Source organism: Lissotriton vulgaris, chromosome 6 (assembly GCF_964263255.1).
Source record: "Lissotriton vulgaris chromosome 6, aLisVul1.2, whole genome shotgun sequence".
Lineage (NCBI taxonomy): Eukaryota > Metazoa > Chordata > Amphibia > Caudata > Salamandridae > Lissotriton > Lissotriton vulgaris.
The window spans coordinates 1,180,916,422-1,180,939,962 of NC_141694.1; positions in this window are offsets into that span (position 1 = coordinate 1,180,916,422).

The window sequence follows — 23,541 nt, forward strand, 5'->3', positions numbered from 1 at the left end:
ATTTTACCGATATATAAGAAGGGTGATCGCTCAGTCCCATCCAATTATCGGCTGATCAGCTTAATAGACGCGGTACAAAAAATCACGGCCGCTTAGTTCTGGGACGTATTCAGTCCTGGATGCTTGAGTTTGATATGCTAACACCTTTACAGGCGGGTTTTCGAACCCATGTAGGTACCCTTGACCAGGCATTTAGGTTTGTGTTACTTTACTGGAAGGTAGTCTTCATCGGGGGTGGCAATTTATATGCGGCCTTTGTGGATTAAAGGTCTGCTTTTGATCTTGTACCAAGGGCAAAGCTTTGGGAATGTTTATTAAAACTGTGCATGCCAGTAGAATTGGTGAGGCTCTTGGTGAATTTACATGCACACACGTTTGCACAGGTTCGCTGGGGTAAGCCTGGCGAGGTTACTGATAGATTTGTTGTCGCCAAGGGTGTTAGACAAGGGTGTGTATTGGCCCCTACCTTATTTTCTTTATTCATTAACGGGGTACTAAATTATTTCACAAACCACCCTACAGATGCTCCATCCCTGGCCGGTATGAAAATCCCTCTGCTCATGTTCGCAGACGACACGCTTTTAATATCTAAACGAGACAGGGACTTCAGTTAGCCCTGTCTAGGTTTGAACTGTTTTGCCGCGAACATGAGCTAGAGGTTAACGTGGCCAAGACCAAGTTTATGGTTCTACGGGGGAAGAGCCCAATTACAGCTAGGGTAACAATGGGTGAGGCTACCCTTGAACAGACTTCGGTCTTTACATATCTTGGCGTCACATTTAGTGACAATCTTAGCTGGAACCCTCAGATAGACCTTCTTGCTTTAAAGCATGCTCAATTAGGTGGAGCTCTTCTTAAAGAACACAAATGTTCCCAAACAAAACCCATGTCCCCACTTATTAAGATCTACGGCTCAAAAATGTTGCCAGCGGGGCTGTATGGCGCAGAGCTTTGGGGTTATAGTAACTTGGACCCCCTTAAAGTGGCCCAAAACAAATTCCTTAGGGCAGCTACAGGCCTCCCGCAATCTACACCCCGCATTCCCCTTCTATACGTTTTAGGGCGCCAAACAGTTGAGGATGTTGCGCGATATAGACCACTAGCGTTTTGGCGGCGCCTGTGGATTACGCCTGAACTTTCCCTATACGCGAAAGCTCTGTTAGAGGTTAGGGGCCTTCAGGGTTCTTACAGGATAGGCTGGTTGAGAGACCTAAGAACCACACTGTTTGATATGGGGTTGGGGGAACTCTGGTGTAATCGGGACACAGCTATTTTTCCCCCGAAAAAGCTGTTGAGAGATCTGTACTGGGGATGGGCCGTCTCTAAAAGACATGCTTTATTGACAGACGGCTCATTGACGGCATCCTTTGTGTTGGTGAAGGATGTCTGTCTCCTTGAAGACTACTGGAATGTCATTACTAGGCCCCTAGATTGTAAGCTATTCCACCAGCTTAAAGTAGGGGCATGACCGCTCAGGGGTCTAACAAAGTCTTGGGCCAACAGTGGTAATGGATACTGCCCATTGTGTACAGAGTCGGAAGAAACAGTTGACCACTTTCTCTTCGTCTGCCCTGTGTACCATGCTCCTAGACATAAATGGTTACGCCCAGTTTGTAGGTCATTGGGCACACATTTGGCGAAGACAGCTAGTCGAATTCTAAAGACCGACACCTCATTACTGGTGGTAATTGGGGTTGCTAAATTTATTGGCTGAGCCTGGATCCTACGGTCAAGGTTGATTAATTCCTTATTAACTGCCCCCTAATACTGCCAGATTGGGCACAGGTTTGACGAACCTGGGAACAATATGTTGTACTATAAATGTTTTGTTTATACGGGTCTTTTTATTGTAAATGAAGTCTTGTATATTGCGATTTAATGCTATTTTTAGTCTGTTCTTAATGCATAGTAATTTATTGTTTTAAACCATTGTACACATTTTTAATCAAATCCGCAAATTTGCACTGTAGGGTAATGTACCCACTTTAATTGGTCATTTATATGGGATGAATTGTTTTTATGGTTGATTTGTGTACTATGTCTTTTATGATGAAATATCGAATAAAGACTTCTTTGACTGACTGGCCATCCGGTATTCCATAATTTTCCAGCACTTCCCAGAGGCTGTTACGGTCCACTGAATCAAAAGCTGCCCGAAAACGGACAAAGCAGCAAAACAGTTTACATTTTGCTCTATCGACTTTCTGGCTAATGCCCACAGGGCAAAGCAATGATCCATAGTGGAGTGACCTTCTTTGAACCCACCCTGTTCCACTGGCACAATAGATCCTTGTTCCGCCCAGTCTTTTAACTTGCTTGGTATTTTTTTGCAAAGATTTTTCTCCTTTGTCTAGTAGGTTAATTAGTCTATAGTTCTTAGGGCCATAGACATCCCCTTTCTTATGTATCGGCCTAATTATTGCACCCTTCCAGTTCGAGGGGATCTTCCCTTGTTCTAAGATTACTAAAAACATTTTAGAGAAGAATTCTGCCCACCAGGTCTGGTTAGTATTTATTATAAGGGCTGGCAAACTGTCTGGGCCTGCTGCTCTTTTTAAGTTCAAGGACCTTATTGTACTTTGAACATTAACTTTTGAGCAATCTAGTTTTAAGTTCTCTACTAGGCCTCTCCAATCCCTTGGTCTCTCCATTACAATTACACTTCCCGGGGCGTATAATGTCTGTATATAGTCTACCAAAAGCCCCCTCTTCCACTACGCAGATCATTGGGGCAACCGAGAATTCTGTTGCTGATCGTATTAACTTCCAGAACTGACGTATATTCTTAGATTCTGTTGCCTCCAATAATTTTCCCCAACAAGTTTCCTTGTGGGCCCTTTTTGCGTTGCGGAGTAATGAGGTATATTCTCTCTTTATTATGGCGAGGTTTTCAGCCCTAGCCTGGTGAAACTTTTTGCGTAGACTACGCTCCTCTCTTCTTACTTCTTTATTCTTATTTAAGCAATCTATATTAAACCAATTTCCTTCATTGGCCTGTAACTTTTCTGTATGCTTGGGAGCCCTCGCATCTGATCTTAGTTGTATACTTATGCTTTTAACTACTTGGTTTACTTTCTCTATAAACCATGCACGATTTTGGCCGCTCACACGTCCTAACTCAACGTTTTGTTGCAGTCTAGTTAACCTCTCAATTGCTGTGTCGGATAGCCAAGTGGTTATCCGCTTCGGGTAATCCATCTCTTGTAAAATAACCTTATCGCAAGCAGACTATGGGGATATTTCCAGCTCCACTTTTATTATTTTATGGTCACTACATTCCGTAGGGCTAATCCAAAACTCTTTTACTAGCTCAAAATTCCATGCCAGCATAAAAACAAAGTCTATAGGGCAATTTTGAGACCCATATTTAAATGTTTTCTTTGCCGGACAATCTTGGCCTACCCTGCCATTTAGGCAGAAAAAACTTTTTGTCGCGAAGTAATTTCCCAACTTCGCCGCATCAGTCGGTATCCCACTTTCAGAGAACTGTGCTTTTTTGTATCTCAAATGACTCCAGTATGTCTACATACCAAAGGTCTGACAATTTAGGATTTAATTTGTGATTAAAATCTGCCACTAACACAATCAAATCAGTCCCATACATATCACAAAATGAATGCAAATCATTCTTAAAATGTACCAATTCGACCCCATATTCTTTCTGCGAACCCCATTGCATATAAACATTTAGGACCAACATATTTTCATATTTTTTATCAGCAAATGTTTGTTGATATTTTACAGCCTAAAAGCCACTTACATGTCACAGGTAACTGGGATACTTTGGTAACTAAGTTTGTTGATAGTTGAATCAGTGAGCCAACTGCAGGGCGGCCTGATCTAGATTTTAATGCCAGACGATGGATTTGTCGATATCCTTCAACTACGGGGGTTTCTCCACAAAGCCAGGTCTCTTGTATACAAATGATCTCGTTGTTTTTTGCAATCTCTTTCAAAACCTACTGCTTTAACTCAGTTACTAAGCCATTTATATTCCAAGAGACAAGTTTTATGCCATGTGGCTGCCCCATGTCCTATTCTACATCACTTAGTGATCCCTAATATTTGGTTCCCTCCAAATGACGCTGTGAAGGACCTGCAGGACTTGTATTATTACTCTAGGTCTTCCAAACTTCCATCAGGTCTGAATTATTTATTACTATATTGAAGTTTTCCAACTCTTGGTCCACTTCACTTCCGGGTAGCTTCATTTGTCTCTTTCCTAGCCCTGCATGGAACCGTAGGAAGGTTTTCTGTTGTGGAGCCTTGTATTCTAGCACTACCTCTTCTTTGGGAACTAGTCTAATCCCTTCTTTACTTATCTACTGCTCTGCGTTTATTATTGCAGTTTTAACCAAGTCAGAGTAAAGCAGTACCCTAGTAAACTCCTTACCATCACAAGATGCTTGAAATTCCACCTGACAAAGATCTTTTTTTGATCCTATTCCTTTCAGATTTGGACAGTGGGCAAATGATTTGAGAATGTGGGATCTATTCAGGTAAGAGATCTTCGATTTTTTCCTACCCCTTCCCTTTTTCACTTGTTCAAAGTAAAGCCACTTATTCACTTTATCCTCCTCTCCTTCCAGCCTATGCCCCCTCCGGGCAATTGAGTGTTAAATCTGGTCCCTTCCTCCAAGTTGCTTCCCCGGTATACCTTATCTTTAAGGGGGGCCTTACGGCCGGGTGTACTTACTACCTTGAGAGTTATATGATTTATATTTGTATCTCCTTCACCTGGTGGTTTTGTTTCCTACTGCTGCTTTCCTCTTTTACTAACATCCTTCCTGATTTCTCAGCCCTTACTCTAATTAATCTTGCTTCACTCCCTGTTTTGAGGGGTTCAGACTTTATTTCTTCTTCAAGTACTTCAATTAACTCCTTCCGCTTCCTTTTCTTTTTAATCGCTCTTGTGTTGCCCTTTCCTTGTACAGCTCCTCCTGCCAATCTCGCTCGTTTTGATAAGCCATGGGTTATATTTTTACCCCTTCTTTTTACCAACATCAGCCATCTTGATACAGAAACCTTATGTGCTGCAGTTGGTGATTCGCCATCATGGTTAACGAATGAGGGTTCAACAATTACGACCTCCTCCTCCTCCCCCTCCTCACTGTGGCTGTAAACACAGAGTCCGAGACAGGTCTTAACATTGAGGGCATTTGCCCCCTAATACCATGTAATTCTCCCTCAATTTTAGAGAGGTGCATTTTCTGAGTCTTTAAGATATCATGGTTTAACATTGTTACTTTTTAGCAGGCCTTGGAGTGATTTTTGCAACATTAGCATCAATTCCAGCATTGAAAATGCGGGGGTCTCCAAAGATTCTAAATTTATCGCCAGAGATTCGTTTTCACTGTTTTTGTCACCATTTTTGTCCATGTGCTCTGGGTCCTTGACTCCACGTAAAACCGACATTTCTATACCATTAAAACTTCCATCTGAGGTTTGGGCTACTTCCACTTCTTCAATTTGCCTTGAACCCAGGCTATCTGCTTCTTCGTACATCTGTAGTAACAATTGCGGAGAAGAGGAGAGTCACGGTGACATTATTGCCCCTTTATGACCTATCAGGGATTTTACCGATTGATTGGCCAGATTTACAGAGTCCACAACGGGTTCATCAAAGATTAAAGAGGAGCCCCCTTTCTATGATACCTCCCCTTCATTTGTGGCCATAGATTTAGCAGGGGAAAAGACCCTTTTAAAATGCTTTCCCACAAAGTCTTTAAGGGAGTTTGATGCTATACCTCCCTTACTTCCTCCTTGTTGTTGTTCTTCTGGGACTTTCTCTTTTTTCCTTTGGACATGTTTGAGTTTTGGCTCTGCCCCTGGGCCAGTCAGACTCTCTCCGACGGTTTGTTGAACTCCTGCACTGGTCTTTACTCTCTGTGCTGGGCCCAATGTGCTTTTATTTTTCCGAGGGGGCATTTAGCATTTCAATTATTGTCTATTGCAATTTTAATAGCCAACCGAAGTTATCCCAAACAATATCCTCGGGAAAGGGGTGGGGGGTAATTGCAGTTGGAACAAGAAAATAAACTCTTTTTCACTTACCTCTGTTGTGCCTTAATCTAGTGCTTGCGCCCGTGCTCCGTACCCTTTCACGCTTCTCCTCTTTGATTTGCCCTAATTTGCAGTAACATAAACTGGATTTCCTGTTAGGACTGCGTCGCTATTTAGCTACTGCGAGGCTACTGAAAATGCAAACTTTATGGGAAGTGGCTTCCTCCTGGCTCCCGCCACGCTGTTCCTCTCCTGGCTCGGCCACGCTCTTGCTTCACTCACCTTCTTATACCCTGCCGAGCCGCCGCCTCCCTGGGCAGGGGCTCTGGCGAGGGGCTTTGGTTTGTATGCTGCTGCTCCGTACTCTTGAAGGCAGCAGCAATAGGTTGCAATCAGCAGCGGCAACGGTGGCGTTTCTCGAGGCGTTTCTAGCCTCCAGTCAGATTTGAGGGAAAATCCTCCCTGGATCGGCAGATGATTTCCTATATCTCACGCAAGCTTGCAGGCTCGCCTTACATCCCAACTCCGTGTCCCAGCTCCGCTCCAACTCCAGCGCCGACTCTCGGTGACGCTCCACGCCCAGCACATTGGGGGTCATGGGGTCACGGCGCTGCACAGCTGTACGGCAACAACAAAGGGTGAATGAGTGCCTGCGAACTGGGTGGCAAACTGACAGCTCGGCATGCAAGGCACTCCTGATTCTTGAACAATTCTTGACAAGTAATTCCCCTCCCTTCTTCAAGCGCCTTGAGACCCTCTGGGTATGTAGCGCGCTATATAAATTTATTGACTTGACTTGACTTGAATGTGGGCTGAAGCTACTATTAAGACAATCTTAAAACTGCCTCAAGCTAGAAATGACTCTCTGTATAAGTGGATTTATGTGGAATTAGCAATGCATACCATGAGCAAAAAAGCAAGGGAGCCTTGAAGCCATGGAAGTGATTTAGGCATGTAGATGATATCCTGAGGTTTCCCCCTGGTATAATACAAACATAAAGGTCTCTAAACGTGTAAAAGCAGTATCAAGACTATATTAAAACAGAAAATAGGGACCTCTATTATAAAGGTTTTCCCTAGAACAATGACATGTGAAAACCATCTTAAACAATGAAAGATGGTCCTGATAATGAAAGTCTTTTTACTGTCTTAGAGCCATTTCAAAATAACTTTAAGAGAAAATTGACATTCTGAGGACTGTTTTAGCAGTGTGACAAGCCTAAACCAAAGTATCTTTCAAAGAGGCCATTGGACTGCTCTCTGTAAATCACAGGGGGGCATTCTATTCATGGGATAAAAATTGTTTAAATGCAGCAAATCATGACCACAGTACAGCATCATAGGTGGCTTGCATATAAATGAGAGAACGCAGATCTGGCAACCTGATTTATTCTTTCACATTCATTCAGTAGCTATTGGACGACAAGACTAGAATTGGGATGAAAAAGTGAGGGTTACAGATAGAAGAAAACAATTGGAAACTCAACAAATATTATACAAACAATCTGGTTAAAGAAGTCAATTCAATTCAATTCATGAAGCTTTATTTGGCACAAACAAAATGGCCATAAAAGAACAAGACATATAAAATACAGATATTACAATTCAGGACAAGAAAAAAGGAAATCATAAAAATACAGGCATTAATCCTAAAATAGCATATTTTTACGGGCCTTAATAGAACAGTTTAAAAAAGTGGCAGTAAAAAACAGATATCAGCAGACTCCATATTAAATAACAAACTCATCGCATGACTAACTGTATATGCAACATATTTGACAAACATGGGTTTCAAATAGAGTAATCGAAAATTCATGTACAGTTTACAAATCAATAGAAAGTGCAAAGTGCTTTGTTTGGTAACGCCATCACACAGACATGGCCCAATTGGATGTTTCTTAAGGTTAGGCAGGGCCACTAGATGATGTGCTACGCCGAACCTCAGCCTAGTTAGCATAAACTTATGGGATGGCCTAGTTACCATGGTCAAATAACTTGGAAAACCTTCATTCATGTTATATTTACTGTAAAACATGACTGTGGACATAGATCCATAAGCTGAAACCCGTTTCCCTGCTTTTTGCGCAAGGAATGTAGTTTTCAGCTCTACTTTGTATAACTTAGATGCAGCACTAGGGTCAACCAATACAGTTATATTAAATTTTTCTAAGTAACAGTCAGCAACATATTTTAACCAAGGGATATTGCGAAATGTATCCACTGATAAACAATCCTCTATATTAGATCTATTAAAAGCCTTTTCGTCCTGAAGCCATATCGAACGCCATAGCATTAGTGGCCTCATGGATAATAGATTGTCTAAAAAATGGATGTCCAGTTCCCGATGGGTTAACTTGGTCGGAGCGGAGGTCAACTAACATCTCACACAGTTGTGCCAAAATGATTAATATTTGTGACAAGAGCAGAAGAATAAGATAATTCCAGAACTATCTGAAAATAACTTTTCATTTAGCGCTTGAAAAATTCTATTTCAATATTATTCATTTTTTGCAGATCTACGGACTTCTTTATAAATGTTACCTACAGCTGCATAAAAGGCTCTCATACTGGTGTCAAAGACTAGACATAGTCATTGGAAGAGAGAGAGGAATATACATTGGTGTCCTCCTCTCAAAAGGCACTATAATCCAATGAGTGACTAGTGAAGAAACTCAAAATAAAATTTGGCCCAGCAATATTGACTCCATGACAAGACCTTATGCTTCACATTTTCCCGTTTCGTGGAATATAACAAATCGCAATCCAATATCCCACGTAGACTAACAAAGTACCATACAATATTTCCTGTGGACTGCTTGACTAATCATGCATTAATTATATGGTGATCAATTTGATTTTACCAAGGGATGTTAGTTTAATGAATATGTAGGTCTTTCAATATTAGGAATATAAAAGTACATTATAAAAAACCTGTCCAAAATGGTGATCACACAACTTGTGAGCCAGCCACAGTGCTTGGAGTCTGAATTCATGCATATAAAATAGAATCCTATGCCCGAAAGCTACTAGACCACTATGAACGCCCGCTCTAGTGTCTTCAGTCTCCTGATTGGTTATACAAGAAGCGTGATTAACTCATTTCTGACTTAACATTTTATGGGGGAACTCCAAGTTTTCTGAGATCTAGGCAGCATAAAAATTACAAACAAAATCTGAGCCATCTATAGATAACTCTGCACGATTAGCTTTTAAGGCATTTGAAAAAAACAATTAAATCTATTTTAGCATAGTATCTCAACAGTAATGTATAGGAAGCCATTGGCCTTGAATTACGTAAAGAAGTATCCAAAATAGAAGATCAAATTGCAGAATGGCCAGTCCAGAGTACTGGGCGCGTGCACTATAAATAAAAACAAAATTGTTCAAGGGTGCTAACTTTTCCCATAGCCGAGCAGAAATGGTATAGGTGCCTGCTCACGTAAAGTTAAATGGATAATGGGCTCACTTATTGTGTATGGTGGTCTTTTTTTAAAAAGTTTTCCGGGGGGCAACAGCACGAAGGGAGGAGTGGAGCTCACAGTAACTGGACTTTCTTCATATAAGCTGGCGCAGAAACTGGTAGTGCAGTGCCATGCCCAATAATTGTACAAGTACCCGCGCAGGTGGCCTCAAGGAGCAAGAGAAGATATGCCTGACTAAATTGCAGTAGTGCACTCACCATCTATGGCACACCTCCTGTTGAGGCTCCTGTGCTCTCGCCTAGAAGGAGGTGGTCAGAATGTGTGTGTGCACATTTGCCCATCATCCAACATCTCCCAGAAAGTGGAAGCCGAAAGAAGAGTTGAAAGGGAGCATAATAGCAAACCAGTAATGGATAGATGAAAGATCATAAAAAGGTAATATTTCAATTCCAGGCCAAAGTTCTTGCCAGACAGCTAAAGTTGGTGAGAACATTTGCCATCACAAAACACAAATAATATGTACATGCAACATACACCATTGCTTTATGTATGCAAGATTTTAAAAAGTGTTACAGGACAGCTGCACTCTTAATGATAATAGGTCTAAAGTTGCCCCATGTGAGTTGTGTGTAGATCATTTAGGGACCTGATGTACTAAGCCATTAGCAATTGCAAACCCTGTAGTTCGCTAAATCACTGGGTTGGCAACTACCAAACCTCTTTTTACCATGTACTAAACCCATTTTGTGATTCAGGAAATTGTTACTGAATGACACAATAAGTTTAGAAATTCAAGTTTAGGGCATCCCTTCCAAATTACAATTTGTAATGCAATGTATCTTTTGTTAGAGACCACCATTTTGGTCAAAAACAGTTGAAAAGTTACTGACTTGTCAAAGGTGATGGTAGCTCTTTTCAAAGGGTAAGAGGTCTTCATGGGACCCCTCACCCTTTGTGAATGTAAAAAAAAGTTGGTTGGGGAGTAGAGAGGTCCATGGGATCACTGCCAGCTGTAAAACTTTTATGTTTAAACTTTACTTTCGGGATATAGAGCTATTTTAGTGAAAAGTTTACTTTATTTAAATGCGATCACAGCCATGATAATTTGCCGATCACAGCAGCCCTCCATCCCGTTGATGGCATTCAAGTAAGTAACTTGCAATTTCAACCTACTGCATTAATTTTCATGAAGTAAGTCATTCTAATCAACTCAGAATGGTGATTTTGCAAATAAAGTACTAACATATCGGCAAGTTTACAAAATCTCATTGGATTCACAAAACACCAGTGAGCAACTTGTGGCAACTTTTTCTGAATACACTATGTAGTATAGCTGGCCCGCAACCATTTACATTATTTGCATTCTGGAACTTGTAATCTCATCTTCATACTGGAAAGAGCAAATATGAAAAAACAGGTATAAATGTGCTCCTAGACCCCAATATTTGCAACTAGCAAAAGTGGATTTATTTATAAAGGGTAAAGTTAATGAAATCCAAGGTGAACAAAGTGAATTAACATCTTTTTGGTCTCAGCTACAGACAACTGTATCTGTCTGTTGGCCAGCCTTACTGTTTTCAATATATAGAGAGTGAACTTTGTGTGAGCCACTTGTATATGACTGGATGGTTGTGTTGTCTATCCCAATTCCCTAATACTAATTTAATGGCTTTACTCCCTATTTTTGTGTTTGTCCATCCAAGAGCATTTTGATCTCAAATTCTTCTGATTTGGTGAGTTGGTTCCTTCCATGGCTTAGTTTAGGGGACTCTTTTTAGGTCTAGACTTAAACTTTCTCCTAAGTCGTTTTTAATTAATATTATTGAATAAGAATAATACTAATACTACATAAAGAAAGGCTTTTGCTCAACCCCCATCAGCCACAATGGCGTAGCTAGCCTTATGGCTGCCGGCGGCGGCCCCATTGAAGAGCGGGGGTGCTGACGAGATTGCCGCCTATGACGGCCGAAATGTAGAGTGGGGGAGGGGATTGACACCCCTGAGACAGCAGGTAGGAGCGGGAGGAGGTCGCTACTCCCAAAACTCTTGCTGCCCGGGGCAGACCACCCCCACGCCCGCTTTGCTACTCCACTGATCAGCCATTGTATTCTTGACACATCATTCACATTTTAGCTCCTCCCACAGGGCAGCCATTGGGTGTTTGTAATGCCAGACAGTGTGAACGAAGGCATTCAGGTCTGAGAAACAAGCAAAACAGTCCATCACTAGTTTATGTGTTACAAGGTTAACACATTTCTTCAGTCTGCGCTACCATAGTTCCAGAGCACACATTTCTCTTTGTTTGATGTGCACTGCAATACGTATATTGCGTCTATTTTTTCGAGAAGCTAGACAGTATAAAGAAACACAAGGGGGGATATTCTCAAGAACATGTGGTAATTACAGCAAAATTAGCTTAGCGCAACTCTTACATTGCAGTCTATCGCAGGAAAATAACGCTGTGTTAGCGTTGTATCCTCAACAAGGCAGTACCATGCAATAGGCTCACGAGAACGCATCAAATGTCCGTGATCAAGTCAATGCAACTCCACAAAAATGCAAAACACGAATTAAAAAAAAGTTGCGATGAGGCCAATCGCGATACAAAAAACAGCGAAAACAAGCGATAGGCCTGCAATTACCACGCGTCGAGCGGGAAAAGGCACCATAAAAGCAAGACAAAAACAAAGTGAAACAAAAATAAACTGCATAGCTCCATGGATGCACCCGGACCAAAGGCAGAGGGCAACGTGAACCCCACAAGCCCCACAGACCACCAGCAAGGAACCTCGGGGTCGGCGAAGGCCAAGGCCAAGGAGAAGAGGAAGAGGAAGACGGGGTGCAGTCCACAGGAAAACCAGATCAGCGTCACGGAGGTGATAGAACACTACCATCAACTGAACGTCAATTTGACAAACATGAATGCAGTAGGAGTGTCGAGGAGGTCAATGGAGGAGGCCAAGAGGCGCTGGCATGATGTAAAAAGCCAAATTAAGCACAAACCTGCTGCCAACAGGAAGGCAGCAACAGCAACAGGAGGTGGGAGACCTGCGCCACAGGAGGAGCTGGAGGAAATGGAGGCCACAGTAATCAGTGTGGAGACAGTGCATGGAGTTGGGAGTACGGACATAGCTCAATAGAACCTGGCACAACATCAACAGGGTAACGACCAGGGACTTGGGGTACGGTGAGATGGGCACAATGGCACACATGCACAACGATGTGTAGCACATTGCACACCCACAATGACCCAGGATCATGTCCCTGATCCGTGTGGCACACTGCAGAACACACACATAGCAATAACAGCACATTCAACGACAATGTGGTATAAAGTGCCACACCAACACTGCAGAACGGAGGACACAACTGGGTCCACTCATGGGCAGAAACAGGCCATCACATTTAACATAGTACAAAACTGTTGTCATGGGGGTTGGGCCTTGCATTTACACTGTGTTAAGTTAGCATGAGCTTATTAGAAGATTAAACGCCATTTTCCTTTCTGCTGCCTTTGCACACTGCACATCTTCTTATAAATGTTTAGCGTCTAGAGGACTGTTTTTCTTCACACAAGAATAATATATTTTTCTATAGTAAAAGCTTGGCTTGGTGAGCTTTGTCTGAAAAGTAAGTGCCGAGGCCTTCAAGGTAATTTCAACACAGTGGTTGTTGTTCGGTCTGATCAGCGCATGTTCTAGACATAACATATAGGCAGCTGTGGCCACCTCTGATTTTGCCGCGTTTAATAATGCACTGCGCAGGCATGCTGAAACACACTTTGGAGAAAATTCGCATGCAGAGCGCTGGTGTAGAAAATGATGTGATCCATTTCTACTAGGATCAGAGGTATGGGGCCGCCCTTTTAAACCCAAGAGACCTTCTGTAGATATAAAATAACCTAATAGCAAGGGAGTGTGAAATCTAGGTATAATCTAGTCTATTTCCATTTAGCATTTTAACATGCTTTCTCCTTTTGTATTTTATGGAATAGTAACTATGCTGATAATCTTGTTACTTATAATATGTCTGCTTGCATTAGCTAAGATACTGCGCTTGAGAACACGGTATTAGAAATAAATATTTCAAACTTGCACGTGTCTTCATTTACTCCTCGTTTTGGACTAACATGAGAGTATAACGAAAGAGTGTTCATGTGTTCCACATTGCCTGAGGTATTCTAAGTTCCATGTTCTGGGTTGTCTAATCATTGGGGGTATTGAAGAACCAATGAGACACTGATTGCTAGTCTGCTAGTCTGGTAGGGGATTTTGGCTACTAAGATGAGTTTTGGCACACCCTAATTCATTGAGGTTCCAAGTCTCTATGGACAGTTCTGTGAAGGAGCAGAATCCCTGCTACATGGCGCCCAACGCTGGTGGTCTTATTACATGACACTTGAGTAGTACATCATTCTGTCCTTAACCCCTTTGCTATTGTTTCCGGATAACAGTGGTGTCAGACAAACCTACCTATAGTAGTTTAGGTTTTTTCAAGCTTGAATCTATTCAAACGGTTTCCTTTCGAATTACTACCCAGTTGTGCTACTAAGTTTTACATTGTAGCTTATTGTTCTCTTTGTCACTATGGCTGACATTGTTATACCGCAGCATAGTCGCATTGCGGTTTGCAATCATTTGCAAGCATACAAAGTTGGTTTGGAGGGCATGGCAGTGATTTTGGTAGTAAGTGCTGAGGTTGCTTACTCGTTTGAGATATTCTACTCTTGGGTGACGTTTCCTGCAGTGGAAGCAGCTACACAGGTTTTTCACACCTACACTCACACAGTCGTGCCCCGGGACTATGTCTCTTATAGGACACAGGAAATTCTGATTTCTGCATGGCAGCACTGTGTTTGGTTTGATGGCGCCCTTCCCCACAGTGTAACGGTGGCTAGATTGGGTCCTTTGTCCATTCCAGGCGCTTCCTGGCCGGTTTTGGCTGGATTCACCCCGCATCCTCATGCGAGGCAGGTCCCCGTTACTGAGTTACGGACCATATATGACTCTTCTATTAGTGTCATTCGGGCCTTAGTTCAATATATTACCCCCGATTTCCAGGGTGGGCCCCTGGTGTTGTGGCCCCTCCAGCTGGACCGAGCGGAATGAAGCTTAGTCCTGTGATGGTCAATGCAGTGATGGGCAAGCGTCCCCAAGATAAGGATGATATGCCTTTTTGGCTTACTGAGAAATTTGACCAGCTGGAGGCAGTTTTTCCTAATTTGAGTCGCGTGGAAAAACACAGGATTCTTACAATTAGTTTACCGAAAGATTTGGTACCGGAAGCCGGTGACTGTGAGTCATGGGGTAGAATTTTTGCGGCAGTGTACACGAGGTGCTCCGGCACTCCGTCAATGGCTGTCCTTCCGACGGTCATTAAGCGTGTTCAGGGCGTGTGCAGAGCGGGCAGCGTAGAAGCCAAAGGGAGCACTCTTGCTACGGGTGCATTGCAGCAGGCAGTTTCGGGGCCGTGAGGGAAACGGCTACAACGTAACACGAGAACATCGCCGCCGTGAGGGAAACGGCCAGGGGAAACTACATCCCCCAGAAGCACCGGGAGGTCGCCGAGGGTGACGCGCTACAAGCGCCAGCCGCCGCCTACTTCTGCCGCGGGGCCCCACGCACCGCGGGACGCGCGCGGTCGGCGCCGGGAGAAGCCCGGGACAAGGGCGGGACAGTCTACGGCAGTCCACGGCAAGACCAGGCAGGGCTGGGCCACCCATCTAACATCTCCTGCAAATATGGGTAAGCGGAAATGCGGTGCTACCACACAAGAGGGCGGAAAAAAAGCAAAAGTGGCAAAACAATCTGACTCTATTCTGTCCTATCTTACTTCTGCGGTGGGGGCTCTAACTAAGGAAATTGCTACAGCACAACTAGAACTGGGCTTGATTGCTAAATCTCCCCCCCCAGCCACATCATCTGAAACACAATCCATCCCTTTAGAGCCTGACATCATTATAACAAAACCCACAATTGCTACTGTTTCCACTTTACCTCAATCCTGCGCATCCCAAACTTTGCTCCCTACTGTGACCCCGGACACTTTGGGAACTTTAAAATCACCCTCGAAAAAACGCAAGAAGAGGGAGACCCCCCTCCGAGCCACTCATGGGATGGAGGAGTCTCTAAAGGATCTTATCGAGGCTCTTTTTGAGGAACGGATTGAACCCCTTTTAGTGGGAATTGCAAAGGACATAGTAGACACAATGACCACATGTCTTGAAGGCTTGTTAAAAAAATGTGTGCTAATTGATGATATCGCGAAAAAACTTGATAGCTTGCATCTTGGCGAGAAAAAGGTCGTAGATTGTCACAGAGTACAACACCTACCCTTACCACCACCTGAGACCATCTCTGAGCCCATGGAATCAGTTATAGCAGGCTCACAGGTTGCCCAACCTCCCACACCCATTATTCCACAGGAGATCCACTCAACACCTGGGGCTACTAATTTTCCTGGGAGCAAGATCCATCTAAACTTGCCCCCAGCGGTAGTACCCTACGTAGCTGTTTTCCTAGGGGTGCCCCCGCTAAGGGAAGGAGAGGAGGAGTCAACTCCTCAACTTATTGGAAAAGCAAAAAAATGGTGTGATGATTTCAGCAGTGGTGATTCAAATACATCCTCTAGTATTATAGCCGCTAGAAGGGTAGGATGGGTGGGAAAACGGGCTAAAAATGTGAAAGGTGACTGTGTAGTGATAAACTTTAACAACGACCATTGCCCGAGCACTTTGTTCTGGGATGGATCAGATATTAAGGAAAGTGATAGCCTCAGGGCAGTCCCACTAGGTTTCTTTTATCCCCCACAGCCCCTTTTTTATCCACATAGGATGCCCCCCCCAATTACGGTCCCATCAGTGAACGGGTGGCAAACTGTAACTAGGAACGTGAAACGAAACCGATCAACGTCCCACAACACAGGCCCTATTATGGATTTGGTAAATCGTTTTAATCCTCTAAGTGATCTGAACACCAACGATTGACTACCTTTACCCCAAACATCACCTATAATAGTTAAGCCTGAGAGGGTAACCCCCCTACCATGTACATTCATGACTTGGAACGTGGCAGGAATAAGAGCTAAAACATCTGACCCTACTTGGACCCATTATATTTCTACACATAAGGTCATAGCTCTGCAAGAAACGTGGGACACTTCACTTTCTTTTTATTTAGATGGATTTCTAAGTTACACAATACCTGCCAGCACCAGTAACGCGGGGAGAGCAAAAGGGGGGCTCATCACACTTTTTTCTTTAGATCTAGTAGGATCTTTTAACTTATTGAATTCAGGTTCCCCAAACATCTTAGCAATAGAGTGGACAGTCTCCCCAAGCTGTATTATACTAGTAATTAATTTTTACAATGCTTGGGGTGGATCAAATGAATATGAACACGTGCATTGTTTGGCGAACTTGATAAATAACTTCAGTCAAAATTCACATACTCCTTTCGAAATTCTCTTAATGGGCGACTTTAATAGCCACAAATGTCATTTGCCTTGCCAATCATTAGATGCAGACTCTCCTGACGGAGCCTGCATTCCTCACTTTGAACACACTAAAATGGGGGAGACACTTGACCTATTGTGTGCGAATTCTAATCTATACGAATCTTTTAAAATTGCTAATAATGAGAAGGTCCCCACGTACAAAGGTACAACCAAAGGGACAATAATTGATTACATATTTATGACCGCAGGCTTAAATTCAAAGGCAAGTGACTATAAAGTCACTGTCTCACACCATAGTGATCATAACCCTCTGTCAACTGCTATACACTGGAGTGACTTATGGCGCAGGCAGGTGGATCAGCCCCGGGTTTGCGCCTTGACGGTGCCCAGTGATCAGGGCAGACGACTTAGATGGGGTATGGCCATGGAGGAACGGTTTATGGAAACCCTACTTCCCAAAATTGAGGGACCTATAGAAACTTGTCTAGATCATACCGCCTCGAACTCTCAGGTTGTTGCAGCTTTTAATTGTATCTGTGCACAAACTGTTAGGGACCTTTTAAAACCTAAATCTAAGTACCCCCCAAAGCCCCACAAATGGTTTGATAGCAAATGTTCAAGGGCACATAGAGAATTGAAAACGGCTCTTAAGGCCAAAAAAAGGGATAAAGAACTAATCTCTAATTTAAGACGGGCCTATAAAACCATCGTGAGGGCAAGGAAAAATGAAATCAAGAATAATGCTTGGACTGATCTTCTCAATGTAGATGTTTTAAAAAACAGTAAACAGTTTTGGGAAATTATTAACCACTCCTTTTTTTCAGGAGAGAACAATCTGAATACAGATTGTGTAATCCCAGACGAAAGATGGGTACAGCATTTTAGTAAGATCTACGGGGGTGAACCGTCAGTTTGTCCAAGTACTACTGTGGCGACTTCTTGTACAGCCACAGTGGTAGTTACGGAAGAGCAGGTCCTTAAAGCCATTGCGGATACCACAAAAAATAAGGCTCCTGGCCCGGATGGTGTCCCGGCAGACTTTTTTAAATATTGTCCAGTACTTTGGAGTAAAGTTTTGACCAGAGTATTTAGAGCAGCAGCCGAAGGATGCCTACCTCAAACCTGGGCAACATCCATAATAGTTCCCATCTTTAAGAAGGGAAATCGGGAGGACCCTGGGTGCTATCGCCCTATTTCCCTTATCGACTCTACTTTTAAAATCTTAGGTAGAGTCCTTTTGAATCAACTAAGGGAAAATATTGAACTGCATGGGGGACTCTCGAATATTCAATATGGCTTTCGTGAGAATAGGGGGACATTGGAACAATGCTCCAACCTCCACCTTCTAGTCTCCAGGTATACGGTGGCCGGGGAGGGGACAGTTTATCTGGCCTTCATGGACCTCTCCTCGGCTTTCGACCTGGTGAATAGAAGCAAGTTGTGGACTACCCTATTAGATTTAGGTATAGAGGAACCCTTGGTGGCATTTATGGCAAGGCTACATCAAGATCTTAAGGCAAAAATAAGAGTCACCAGGGACGGTAGGTGCACAGAAAGTTTTAATTCTGAAAAAGGGGTGCGACAGGGTTGTATCCTGGCCCCCCTTCTTTTTACTATTTATATTAATGGTCTCGGGAAATACCTTGAAACAGGATCGGCGGATGTTCCACGTGTAGGAGGTGCTCAAATCCCAGCCCTCCTATACGCAGACGACGCCGTCCTGATAGCGCGAACAGGGATTAGTCTACAGATTCTTCTGGACCGTTTTGGCTCCTTTATGGAGAACCTAGACTTGAAAATTAATGTGTCTAAGTCCCACACTATGATCATTGGCCGTAAAGTTAACATGCTACAGAAAAAATCTTTTATATGTAAAGGGGAGACCCTTTCTAGGGTCCCAGTCTTTCCTTACTTGGGAGTCCTTTTTGATCACAGAGGGTCTTGGGTTCCACAGGTCACAGCTAAAAGTCTCAGCTTAGCACGATCCTCATCAGCCTTGCTGGCCTTCACAAAGCGATTGGGAGCAAAACCAATGGAGGCTGTGATTAAAATATATAATAGCAAGTGCGTTCCAATCGCTATGTACGGATCTGCGATTTGGGGCCACGTAGAGACGGCAAAAATTCAGAGGGTGGAAAACGGTATCATCAGGAATATTTTATCTGTACCAGACTCTACACCTACCTTCTCTATTCATGAGGAAATAGGCCTACCATACATCTCTGATAAACTTAAATTGGCACCCCTCCTTTTTTGGGTCAAAACGTGGTTGAATCCCGAGCTGACGTTAAATCATGCCATCCTTAAGGACGTCATCGCAAGGGATAACGCCATGAGAATTCCCTGGCTAAAATTTATTAAATCTACCTTATTAAAGCTGGGGAGACCGGAACTTTTTAATGACCCAACTAACATTAGGAGGGAGGATGTTAGGTGGATTAAGCGGATGTTTATGGATAGGGCCCGTATGGATAGAGAAGATCTGGAACTGAGGAAACCCATGGTAAGGGCACATACTGTTTTAATTACCTCACCCACCATGGAACCTTACCTAAAAACCGTGACTAATCCTCTGCATAGACTGCTATTGACCAAATTTAGGATGAATTTAATTCATTATACCTTAGGAAATTTTCCGGTGTGGTCAAAACCTGAGGATGGTCCGCCATGCGGTTGCGATAATTTCTCAGTTCAGGACACCCTTCATTTTATATTTTTCTGTGATTTTTATAGCACTGAAAGGAAGAAATATCTATTCCCTGTTCTGAAGGCAGCGGGCTTTACTCAAATAAGGCCAGCCCTAATCTTCCTTCAAATGTTAACAGACACTTATACTATGTTTAGTGTTGCTTGCTATCTAACTTCGGCTTTTAGAACTAGAAAAAAAAGGCTACCCCAGATTGACCTGTTTTAACTCAAATTTGTTTTTTAAAGGAAACATTTTTAAAACTATTGCATGCAACAATCTGATGAAATGTAATCATTATGTAGAAATTCATTCTTTTTAATGTGATCAAGTGATGTTTTTAAATACTGTATTGTGTTTGTTTTATACCTTTTATGATTTTAGCAAAAATCGAATAAAGAGTATTTTGACTGACTGACTGACTGACTGTGTTCAGGATGAACATGGACCTGAGGCTGCGGTTGAATTGGGAATGAGACTCGTGGGCTCATTTGATGTAGTTTGCGATCTGGTCCTTTCTAATATAAAGGGTGATGCAGTAAACTTTCAAGTGGCTAATGGCTTACGCAAGGTCCCCGATGCCCACAAACCCTGACAGTCACCGAGAATTATTACGGCTGCGTATAAAACCACTGGCCGCAATAGTTTAGGTGTCAAGCCCTTTACTGCTAAAGATAAGAAGCAGACCCAGGGTGCGAAGTCTGAAACAGATGTTCAACCCACAGCTCCGAAGAAAAACAGCAACAGAAACAAGTGTCCCGTCCGCATCACCACTGCCTGAGTCTACTGAGCGCGTTTATAATTTGCGAGACCGCACTACGATTAAGTCGCCTGATCACTTTCAGGTTCCTGATTAACGCTCTCCTCGTTCTTTACAGGACACATCAGACTTATCGTCCGGTGGTGGAGGCGGCGGCAGAGGTCGGGGTGGCCAGCACAGTCATGACCAACCCCGCCCGAAATACGGAAAAGGCAAGCAGGACGATTCTTCACAGAAGAGACCCCAGTTTCAGAAAAAGAAAGTTGCTGCTTTAACAGTGAGATATGCCACAGATAGTGAGAACGCAGCTTCGGAATCAGACATGGGCGCTGACGTTGTAGGACAGCACGGCAGAGATTACCATAGTGTGAGAGGCCCTGCGTCCACTACTGAAGGTGACAGCGACTGACCAATATGTTGTTGTGGAGACAGCTGATACCAGAGTAGCTCCCCCTGATAGACTTTATGAAATAGTCCTTTTAATTGAAGGTGACATACAACGTACCATAAAAGGGGTATTTTGGGAAAATCTTACAACTACCTAAGACATTTTGTTAGCAGAGGCTGACTGGCCCCCACCTTTTGTTCTTGCAGCTCCAAGGGGGAGGAGGTGATCCTCCCTAGTTTCGCGCGCACAGTCTCCAAGGAGCATGCGCTGAATTTTGCAGAAGAATGGGCTAAAGCCCTTGCGCCAGCTCTGTACCATACGCACTGTGGTTGGGATACATTTTCCCCACACCACGAGATTCCCCTACGGTCTCTGCCACAGCCTCAACCTCAATATCCCATCCGATGTGAAGCTAAGGCTTCCATTGCGGAAATCCTTGAACAATTGGAATATCAAGGTGTAATTGAAACTTGTGTGTCACCGATGAATAACCCACTTTTTACAGTGACCAAGCCGGACGGTTCGTACCGTTTGGTATTGGATTACCGGCATTTAATCTCGCATTGCCAACCTGTGCAGTACAGAATACCCACGGCTCTGCTCTAGTGGATGATCTTGTGCGAAAACGGTTTAAGACCACACTTGACATATCCAACATTTTTTTGCCCACAATTTGGATGGTCTAAGTTCCCAATGGACCAGTTTTACCTGTGTCGGCAAACAATGCCAATTTAAATGCCTGGTGATGGGCTATAAAAATAGTCTGGGTGTGTTTGCTGCCCGTATTGTCTCTCTCTTGGACAGAGACGACCCAGATGCGTGTTCGTATGTGGATGACATCTATCTCACAGACGACGAAATTTGGGCGCATCTGTGTCGCGTTGACAGCATAATTTGTAACTTTGCGGACTTCGGTTACAAATTCAACTTTGCAAAGTCTCACATTGCAGAGTACACAGTATTGTTCCTGGGCTACGAGCTCAACAATGAAGGTCGAGGATTGGCTCGTCACTTCTTGGAGAAATGCGCACAATTGCCCGCTCCTACAGCTCTGAAAAAATTACAGTCCTTGCTGGGATTTTTGAATTTCGAGCGAATTTACACTCCCGAATATGCCCAGCTTAGCAAGCCTTTGTATGCTTTGATACAACCTACTTTCACCAAATCGTGCTGGCTGCCTGAACATTTAGCCATTTTGCAATCATTGCAGGCTGATCTTCTAGAATCTAAATTCTTACTGACTGGTAATAACGACACCACCCTGGTAATAAGAATCATCCCTGGGGCGGTGGGTTTCACTTACCTTACTTTTAACGAAGGAGACACAGTACATATTGCTTACAAGTCACACTTGTACACGTCTGCAGAAATGCGGTTTTCCACTGTGGAAAAAGTTTTGACAGCAGTGTAAATGGTGATTCTTTAGGAACGTGCACTGTCGCAGGGTAAACGCATGTTGGTTGTTACCCCGTATCCTGCACTAGAGGCAGTGACGAAGGCCAGTGTACCAAATTCTAAAGCTTTGCACCCACGGTGGATACAATGGTCAGCATCTTTGACGTCTCCGGATGTCATGTTTATTTTTTATGCCTCCTTACAGTCACAAGAGTTTTTGCAGTATGAATTTGTTCATCATGCACCATTGACTATGAAACTTTTGGAGGATTTCCATTGTATCATTTACACTGATGGTTCAGCGCAAGTTGCGCATGGGTCTAAGCACGCATACGTCTCGGCTTGCGCCATTGTGGTAGGTACCATGGTGAATGATGAATTCAAGTCCAAAGTCGTGCACACGCAGACTTTAGGGGACTGTACCGCACAATTGGTGGAGCTCCGTGCTCTGATGCTCGTATTGGAGTACGCTGATCCTGGTGTGACGACTCTTATTGTGAGTGATTCTTACTACTGTGTCCAGTCTTACAATGAAAACCTGTTCTTTTGGATTCAGAATGATTTTCGTGATTCCAAGGGTAGCACAATAAAACATAAAATGATCTGGGTCCGAGTGGCTGAGCGTAAGGAGCAGTTGCCAGTCGTGTATGTAATTCACACTCTCGGTCATCAGATCGTGGGAGTTCACACTGTTGGCAAGTCTTTGGCCGATGAGGCCGCAAAATCAGCAGTATCGGCATATTTCGTTGCAGCAGTTACATGTTCCAAGAGTAAGATTGATGATGATATCTTGACGACTGTAGCCGCGACTGAGAAGGGAAGTAAATATCCTAAGGGGTTCCGTTCAAAGTATTCATACCATTTGAGTCCTGATAAAGTTCCATATGTGAAAATACTGGACGTTGGTGAAAGGTTAATTCCCAACGTGGACCGCAGGTCCACACTCATTACAGCTGCCCATGAAGGTGTTGCGTCTGCTCATGTGGGCGTTTCGGCTTCTGTATCTCAGTTACAACAACGTTTCTAGTGGCGGGGACTGTACAAACAGACGCGTGATTATGTCCTTCAATGTGACATTTGCCAGCAGATTAAGAATTCAACTGCTGCGCGTCTGCCCCAGACACAGTTGTACTTTTCTAATAAAACACTTGATTGTGTTTATTTAGATCACTGCGGTCCGTTTTCCTTCTGATACTGCGTATAAGTACATATTAATAGCAGTTGATTCATGCACACGCTTTGTGTGGGTGTGGCCACACCGCAGTGCTGATTCACGATCTGTCATAAGAGACTTGCGTGTTTTTGTAGGGATTTTTGCCTGTGGCACCTTCCATTCCGATCAGGGTCCTGCTTTTGCCTCCAAGGCCAACAAGGATGCCATGGCTTCGTTGGGGGTCCAAGTCAAGTTTTCGTCTCCATACAGACTTGAGGG